We start from the raw sequence: 8,238 nt of genomic DNA on the forward strand, positions 1-8,238 counted from the left end.
TCCTACGCGTAGGATGTCTCCTGGCTTAAAATTAAAGTTTTTTCTGACAGGAATGCTTCTGATGCTCTGTAGATATATCAGAAACACTCACAGTAACTTTTGGAATTCAATTAGGCTTTCAACCACACTTTTGCGTCTTTATGCGTCTTTTACAATCTTGTAATGATTCTACTAAGCAAGTGTACATACATGAAATGCTCTAGATTTGAATCATGATGTCCTACTTACTCTACTCCTACCTATCATGAAGAAATGGTGATAATGGTGTTTTTGGTTGCTTTTTGGCCTCTCCTGACTCTCAAGCTCACCTCTCACCGCTTCTTCCACTCCAACTCCTACTCTAGAACTCGACTACTACCTAAATATACCTAAGTCTACCTCCTCTACCTAAGTCGAAGGATCTAGGCCAGACACACGCTTCATAAACTCCCTCTAAGACCTAGAGAGTCCTCAACCCTCTGATCCTATCTAAATGTAAAGCGAGACTCTTGGCAAGCCAAAAATCCCAATCCTCAAGGATTAGTCTCGGTCATCTACCCAAGGTTTTCGTCCCCGGCAGCGGCGCCAATGTTGGACGGGTACGCCGCGACGGACGTCAGCACAGCGAGAACTCACCTAACAAGTAATGTCAGCTAAGGACGAAGCTCGACCCGCAGGCGTGTGGAAGCAAGCATAAGGTGTCAACATACACTCGACCGACTCTTAATTAATTCCTACAGATGTCTCTACCAATTGTCTAAGTCACAGCCTTCAAGAGTACAAAAGAGGAAACTTCCTACAACGCTTGTTAGAGCCAAACACCATCAAACACTTTTGAAACACCATAGAACTTGAAGGAGACCCTACTAATACCTATAGGCATGTAGGATATCTGGCCGAAATCTACAGGTCTTCGTTTCCAAAATCTGAAGTGCCTAATGTGTAGTTCTACTCAATGTGAACGTGTGGATATGCTGCAATGCGACATCAGATAGCGTATGCTCCCAAACGACCGATGAAGCTCGTAGAAGGAGCTCTCAAAGCCAGACTGTACGCGCGCAATGTTGGTATCGGCGCGTAGCTCTAGTCGGGGACAACACGTTTCACTTTTCCGCACTCGATTCCGACCACCGTAGCATGTTAAGTATGGAGCCTGATTTACCCTTGTAATTTTCTGTGGTAAAAGCGCACATTTGTAAGGCCCCCATTATGAGGAGAAGCCATCGTGCGTGAAGGACAATCACTCACCGGAAACCAAAATTTTCACGGGCAAGAATCAGGGGCAACTTTAGGGGCCTCGGGGGCGAAGGCCCCCGAGAATTTTTTTTCCGCTCGCCGAAATATTATGGCCGGACGGCAGCCGAAAAGTGGTCGGAAAACAACCGGTAGGTTGGTCGGTGGCCGGTAGTCAATGGCCGGTGGCCGGTGGCCGAATTCAATGGCCGGTGGCTGAATTCAAAAGTGGACTTGTCTTCTCAAGGGCGGCCACACATGGGCGGATTAGAGGGTCCGATTTGGACTTATCTACACAAGGGCGGCTACACATGGATCCCTCTCATGAGAGAGGGCAGCCCTTTTGGCCTATAAAAGGACGCCATTTCTACACACATATAGTGTGAAGTTGATGCAACAAGGTGAGTGTGAGGTGGTGAGAGTGAAGCAAGGCGGGAGCTCTATTGAGGGTTTAATCCCTTTGTAAACTTCTTCTTGGTTTGAAGTGCTAAAGCCATTGAGTGGCTGCTTTCCCGTGGACGTAGCCCACATTGGGTGAACCACATATATCGTGTGTACTCTCTCTCTCTCTCTACTCTATAATCTCTTGTGTGTGAAATCTAACTCTCTCCATTAAGTAATCTACTCAAATATCTATTTAGCTACGTCTTATTTCCTAACAGCTGGTATCAGAGCAAGGTTTGCTCGTAGCTAAATTATCTCAAGGAAAGGATTCCTTGAATTGAGTGAGAGTTATGGCAGAGGAAGGGAAGCTCAAGATTGAGAAGTTCAACGGAAAAAACTACCAACATTGGAAGATGCAGATTGAAGACTATCTCTACCAGAAGGACCTCTATTTGCCACTAGGCGGTCTTGCGAAGAAGCCCGCAAGAATGGCAGATGAAGCATGGATTGTCCTTGATTGAAAGGCACTGGGAAAAATCCGGTTAAGCTTGGCGTCAACGGTGGCCTTCAATGTTTCGAAGATGAAGACCACGGAGGACTTGATGAAGTCACTTGACGACTTCTACGAGAAACCATCAGCATCCAATAAGGTATTTCTTATGACGCGCTTGTTCAATCTAAAGATGGTAGAGAATGGTTCAATTGCAGAACACCTAAATGACTTTAACACAAACATAAGTCAACTTCGATTGGTGAAAATCAATTTCGATGATGAAGTGCGAGATCTCCTTATACTATCATCTCTACCGGATAGTTGGGATAGCCTTGTGATGGCTGTAAGTAATTCTATCTCTGGTACAAATACTCTTAAGTTTAATGATGTTGTGAGTGTTCTCCTAAGAGAGGAAATACGAAGGAGAAGCACAAGAGAATCATCAAGTGCTGCATTGTCAGTGGAAACAAGAGGACGGCCTAAGGAGAGGTTCAAAAGCCAAAAGGGTCGTGATCACTCAAGACGGAGCAAGTCACGCACAAAGTCAGTTCTTGAATGTTGGAACTGCGGCAAGAAGGGCCACGTCAAGAAGGATTGCTGGTCCAAGAAGAAGAAGGAGACTGAGTCTCAAGACAACAAGCCAACATCGGAGGCCAATGTGGCAGGTAAAGTAGAGCAAGATGCTCTAATTCTCTCATTAGACAACGTGTCTAATTCTTGGATAGTAGATTCCGGGGCTTCATTCCATGCCACACCACACAAGAAACATTTCCAAGATTACACCAAAGGTAATTTTGGGTATGTATACTTGGGAGATGATGAAGCTTGTGAGATTGTCGGCAAAGGTACAGTTTCTGTCAAAACTGCTAACGGAAATGAATGGAAGCTTAAAGATGTTAGGCATGTTCCTTCTCTTCGCAAAAATTTGATCTCTATAGGACAATTGGACAATGAAGGTCACAACATTGCATTCGGAAACAAATGGTGGAAGATCTCAAAGGGATCTTTGGTGGTTGCCAAGGGAGAAAAGGTCGGTACCCTTTTGAACATTTTCTCTCCCCAAATCCTTTTTAACAGCCTCGGCTAAGTCATCCTTGGCTTGCTGTACCTCTTTCTCAAGGTCCTCATCGGACCCTCTGATGGCATTCTCAACAATCTCCTTACCAAATCTAGAAGCTGGGATTTTCTCTCTGTAAGATTCTAAAGCTATTGCCTATTGGGGTTCATGGCAATTGGCCGCCAAACACCTATGACCTCACTAGTGCATGCGCAAACCCCAACAGCCCCTAAGGTTGAAGAGAGCAAAGGTTTGAGTCCTGTAGAGCATTCGATTTTTCATTTGTAATCTTCTCTGCAACTTTGGAAGAAAATAAATATAGCTCAAAGGCTCTCTAAGCATAATGCATAAGTTGAGGTGTTTTTTTAAATTAATGTCATCTTTAGTACCAAGTATGCTGGTGGAATTTCCTACAGGGAGACACTGAAGAATACACATAGTAGTGTTGGACATCAAAAGCAAACATATCATTGAATTTTTTCAAGGAAAACAAACCAGAAACTAAAAGATTATGCATCACTACTATGAATCAAACCCAACTTTTTTTCTTGGCATGGATGCCCAACGTTCTTCCTTGCATCAATGACATTAGATCTCAGCATCAAAGAGAGCGCGCACACATGTGTGTGTGTGTGTGTGTGTGTGTGTGTGTGTGTGTGTGTGAGAGAGAGAGAGAGAGAGAGAGAGAGAGAGAGAGAGAGAGAGAGAGAGAGAGAGAGAGAGAGAGATTTGCAACAGTAGGCGGCATGTTACAGATTGTTGTTAGCATCTGATGTTTCGTGCATTTCTCAAAACAATTTTTTGGATTGCCAAATGCATTCTTGGCATTGGTGTATGTTCTTTGTGGCCTTAGAGATTGATTTTCTCTGAATACCCATGCATATCCATCAATGGATTATCACAGACAACTGTTAGACAGAGATTCAACTTTACATCCACAGGGACAACCACAGGTTTTTTTGACACAACAAACTTACTAGCATTTTTTTAATAGTTTACAAGTATTTGGTTCCAAAGGAGTTTCATGCTTGTGGATTATGTGTATGTTGGCATGAATTTTATGTTGTGAGCTCTATTGAGAGCATTTTACTTCGTCAAGGAGCTGAGTTCTGTGATATTTGCTTGCACACTTGTTGTCACTTGTTGAAGCCCACACTGTATTTTGTAGTGATTTCACAACATATGTACATTCTGTTGCAAATATTGCCTTTGCACGCCCTTGTGGAGCCAATTTTGGCTTGTTTTGGCAGTATCGGATGTTTTTTAGACTTGATCCAAAAGAGCCCTTTCGAAGACTATGGCTAGCCGTGTTTGCAGAGCCTTTTGTGAGGGTTGTTGCATGAGTTTTTTTGAAGCCAAACCGTGGGGGTCGGGTTACCCAATGTGAGATGGATTAGGTTGCTAGAAATCCCCATTCATGGACTCATCATAGGATAGCTATAGAAGGGTATATGTGCTTTGATACCAAGTTCTCAGTCTTTCAAAAATGATTTTGAGCAGTGAGTTTGTGCCCTATTAGCGCTCTGTTTACAGTTTATGTGTTGATTTCTTGCGATTTTGATCTTTGTATAAAGGGGAGACTGCTAAAATTTCACAAAAATTTTTCCATAAATTCCTAGTCTCACTCTCTTGCTTTTGCTCTTGTTAGTTATGCCTAGACTTTCTATGAAAGAAGAGTACTATATCAAGCACAAACTTCACAATATGGAAGCAACATATGCTTGATGTTTTGGCCAATATGGGCGTTACCATGCCATTGAAAGAGCATAAAGAGGGTGTTTACATTGAAGATGAGTGGGAAGAGCTTGATGCTTGTGTTATGGAGACCATTGCCAAAGTTAACAAAGAGCTTAGTGTCAGCTAGTCAGCTTGATGACTTGGGCTACACTACCATTTTTGGCAATGGTTTTTAGATGATTCACAAGGGAAATTTGGTCATCTTGAAATGCCAAATTTTTGGCTCATTGTACACTTTGTATGTTTCTAGTGTGAAAGGTAATTCCATTTATGTTGTGAGGTTGTCTTCTACTGAGTTGTGGCATAGTCGACTTGGTCATATGAGTCAAAAAGGAATGAAACAACTTCAATGTTTGGGCTACTTACCTATCTTAAACTATTTTGATTTTAGCTTGTGTAAGCATTGTATTTATGGCAAACAAACTAGATTTACCACTTTACCATTGAATTGAGAGTTGAAAAATCCTCTAGACTTGGTACATAGTGATCTATGTGGACCTATGCCGCATATCTCTAGGGAGGCATTACATTTCCTAACATTTTTAGATGACTCTATTTGAAGGGTGTGGGTCTACTCGTTGAAGAGGAAAGATGATTTTTTTGCTTTGTTTCAAAAATTCCTTGCAATGCTAGAGAACCAGATAGGCAATAAGATGAAGGCTTTACGCATTGACAACGAGGGAGAGTATGTCTCCATTGAGTTTAAGAATATTTGTAGCAAAAGATGCATTAGGCAACACTTTACTACACCATTTCACACTTGCTCAAAATGGAATTGTTGAGCATATGAATATGAAAATTCAAGAGAGAGTCATAGCCATGTTCTCTAAGGCAAAATTACCTCCAAAGATTTGGGGAAGGGTTGTTATGACAACAATTTGCATTATCAATCATTTGCCTACTACACCATTGAACTATTAGATTTTGTAGGAAATGTGGAATGACAAGAAGCCAAACTACGACAAATTATGTGTATTTGGGTGTGAGGCATTTCACATGTCCCCCTAAAGAGCTACACAAGAAGTTAGATCCCAAATCACACAAATGCAACTTCATCAAATGGAGAGATGGGCTATTGCCTCTGGCACCCAAAACCTAAAAAGGTCATTCAAAGCTCATAGGTTATCTTTAATGAGTCAAATATGCCAAACAAACCTATTAGAGAGGTTGAGTGTCGCAAGGTTAGATTCGATGACGTAGCCTCAAGTGGAATTAAATAAACAAATCAGTCTATTAATGACGTCTCTACCGCTCCGGAGAGAGTAGAGTCCATCAATCAAGCAATGAGGAGATCTACACAAGTCTATCATACCCTTGAACGTTTTCAATTTGGGTTAGACTATTTGTTAGTCACTGATTACAGAGAGCCTACGAGGCTATTTAGATGGAAGATAGCCTGAGGTGGGAGCTAACAATGCAATTTGATATAACTTGATTATGGCAAATGAGACTTGGCAAATGATAGAGTTGCGAGAGGGGAAACAGGCCTTGCCTTGCAATGGGCGTATAAGAAAAAGTACACAACAGAAGATCTCAAGCCTAAGTATAAGGCTAGATTGGTTGCTAAGGGATTCAAGCAGAAGAAAGGTGTGGATTTTGATGAGATTTTCTCTCCCGTAGTCAAGATGACTACATTACCTCTTGTGCTTGGACTAGTAGCCACTAAGGACATAGAACTTGTCCAGATAGACATGAAGGCGGATTTTCTTCATGGGAATCTCAAAGATGTCTACGTGAATTAGCCAAAGGTTTTGAAGTTGAGCAGGAAAAGCCTATGAGGACGGAGCTGGTGTGTAGATTGCATAAGGCATTGCATGGCCTAAAACAAGGCTCAAGGTAGTGGTACCAAAACTTTGACAAGTACATGCACTCCCAAGGTTAAGTATGGAGCCATGAAGATCATTGTTTGTATACCTCAAAGTTGAAGGATGGTTCACTTATCATCTTAACACTAGAATAGTAACCTAACAGGACATAAAAGTTTCCTTTCAGGGTTTTGGGAAAAAATTCCAAAACCATAGTAGATCCACTCATTTTGAAAAATCCTTTCATGAGCTTATAGTTCAATAACTACATATGGAAAAAATTGAGAAACTTGTAATTTTTCTCATCCCTTGGTCACTACAAGCCTCCAAAGTTGATGGACCAGTGCATTTTGCCCAAAACAGCAATTTCTTATTGCATATAAATAAGAGTGGGGATTTTTTGTAGGACATGAGATAAAATGCCCAGTTAACTTCAATGGGTTGGTGACCAAAACATATGGTTGCTTTTACCTCACTAATTTTTTTTTGGGCAAAGAAAATAGGTACAAAAAAGTTGCATTTTTGCCATTCTGCGGACCTATCATCAAAGTTTCTATAGTCACGCTCAATACAGATACTATATACATGTTTTTTTAGTTCCCTTTGGGCGTTTGGATTCAAAAGGAGCCATGGAGCATGTCAAAAGGATAATGTATCTCTTACAATTGAAACCTCGGGGGCAATGATAAAGTGCTAAATACAACAAACATGAAAAAAAACTGGGTCTAGCATTATGACCTCTAGAAACCCATAGAAACTACTCAATATCTAGCCAAGTTTGTAGTCTATGATTAGATATGGTTACTACCTACAAAATACACACAATTGGCCTAAGAAACTAGCAATATTGAGAAAGTTATACTTGCTACTCTAAAATGTATCGTATTCTTCAACAATAAAAAAACTCAACCATCATCATATACTATGCTATATAGCATATTAGGTCCCCCAAAACTCAAGGAAGATTAGCTTTATGTTATACATTACACTTACACAATCAAATTTGAATTTGGGTATCAAGAAAGCCACCAAAAAAATCATAAAAGTGCTAATTTTGGCCAAAAAACAGGATTATGCAATTCTTGTAAATTGGTCATAACTTTCAATTTTAACACTTAGCTCTCCCTACAAGCATCAAAACATGTTGAGAACTATGAAGGCCTAACCTCTAGCCATCTAAACCTCACAAACATGAAGTTTACAGTGGTATAGTTGCCAAAAATTGAAAAAAAGCCAAAAACAGGACCCTTTTTTTCACACAGTTTAGGTTCAAAAATGTTGTGCAAGATAAGGTTAATGGTGAGATCGATACTCGAAAAAAATGCTAAGTTTTTTTCAGCTCATAAGGCAACTTTGTGGATATATAGCACTTAGAAATTCATTTTCATAATCTTCAAATAATTCAAGCAAAATGACCACTTAACAGGACACAAAAGTGTCCAAGGACATAAAAGTGTCCTGTTACCATTCTAGTGTTAATACTTTATGTCGATGATATGCTCATTGTTGGGGAGTCTAAAGACGAGATTGTCATCTCACTTAGCACACAG

Source organism: Adiantum capillus-veneris, chromosome 14, assembly GCF_014529385.1.
Source record: "Adiantum capillus-veneris isolate H3 chromosome 14, ASM1452938v2, whole genome shotgun sequence".
NCBI lineage: Eukaryota > Viridiplantae > Streptophyta > Polypodiopsida > Polypodiales > Pteridaceae > Adiantum > Adiantum capillus-veneris.